Source organism: Rhagoletis zephyria, unplaced genomic scaffold, assembly GCF_001687245.7.
Source record: "Rhagoletis zephyria isolate East Lansing unplaced genomic scaffold, Rhagoletis_zephyria_1.1 Rzeph_scaffold_02987, whole genome shotgun sequence".
Classification (NCBI taxonomy): Eukaryota; Metazoa; Arthropoda; class Insecta; order Diptera; family Tephritidae; genus Rhagoletis; species Rhagoletis zephyria.
The window spans coordinates 46,963-48,736 of NW_016160071.1; positions in this window are offsets into that span (position 1 = coordinate 46,963).

Here is a 1,774-nt window from a genome sequence, read left to right on the forward strand (position 1 = left end):
TAACAATATTGTTGCGGAGTGGAAGCGCGCACTGCTTAACACTACACCACAGGGGCCGACTCTTGCACTTTATCAGATTAAAATTCTATGGGTTATAAAACTGCATACCCGAAAATCTTATAGAGATTCTGAATAAAACGTTCGAAATCTTGGTGAAAACTTTTTATGTTTGATTGATTTTTGTGAATTTTTTGCAAGCTTTGAAATTTGTATTTGTTTGGTTTCTGTTGTTATATAGTGGATGGAACTATAAAAAAAATTATTAAAAATAAATAAATACACATAAGTAGAAAACAACATAATTTTGAATTTTGCTGTTATATTTTGCTGTAAATAAAAAGTTTATAAAAAACATTTAACATAAAAAAGATTGTTAATATAAAAAAAATCAAGGTTTGGACATTTTGTACATATTTATTTTCAAGACTGATTTTATTATGATCATGATTATGGTCATGATGATTAATAAGGAAATATTTAAATATGCACATACAAAGTTATATGATATATATATTTTTAATAAACGGTGTACACGCATTAAATTGAAAACTTCAATTATTCGATTCCTTTAAATTCAAGGCATATTCAGTTCCTGTAAGATTAAAAAATAGACTTATCACCTTTTAGCTTCCAGTTTTCTACATTTGTTTTACGCCCTATTGAAAAATTATAATCGGAACCCATATACACAAGTTTTAACAAACTATTTTTTTTATTATTTAATTTATTTTACTTGTTTGTGTATTCTGAAATATTTAAACAAAATTTAAAAACCTCTCGTAAAACTTTAAGTTTTTAATTAGAATAATTATGTATGCAGTTTTGTATCACATTAAACTTTAGTACAGTAAAGTGCAGGTTTGATGTTGCTGAAAAATCCTTTGATTTTTGATATTTTTTTTGCTAGCGGTGCTATGCAGTTTTTCCATGCGAAAAAATTGTAAAACGTACCTTTTATGTTTTATTAACAACTCCAATCTAGACGTCGTCAAATAAGCGGCCTTTGTTATCGTTAACGACAACAGCTGATTTGGCGCTAACGAATGTTGTTAGGGAAACGTTCACTGAATAGCTAAACTGTTAAACTTGTCGTTTAGCTGACTTAACAATAACAAGAATTGTTAAAATCGCGTAGTGAATCACACCACTGGCTTTCATCTTGTCACTCATAATTTGCGTGCGCTGTCTCACAAGAGCATGTATCTCTCTCAGCTCCTCTTCCAGGATGTTTGACGTCTCTTTTCCAATTCTTCTAGCATCACCAGTCACCCCAAACTTCAGACGGAGCTTACTGCCGAATATTACCCTTGCAGGAGTTTTACCCGTTGTTTCATGCACTGCTGACCGGTATCCCATCAGGAACAAGGGTATGCGGACATCCCAATCTTTTTGATTCTTGTCCACGACCTTCCGCAAATGCTCTTCCAGGGTTCGGTTGAACCGTTCCACCATGCCATCTGATTGGGGATGAAGAGGGGGCGCTCGAGTTTTCCGGACACCCAGTATCTGGCACATCTCTTGGAACACCGCTGATTCAAAATTTCTTCCCTGCCCAGAGTGCAGCTCTATAGGTACACCGTATCTCACAACGAAATTGTAGGTGAATACCTCCGCTACTGTTTTAGCTTCCTGGTTTGGAATCGGGTTACCTCCGGCCATTTGCTAAAGTAGTCCATAACCACAAGGACGTATTTTTTTCCCTGTGCGCTCAAAGGAAATGGACCGGCTACATCCATGGCAATCCGCTCGAATGGTGCACCTGAGTTTTACTGCT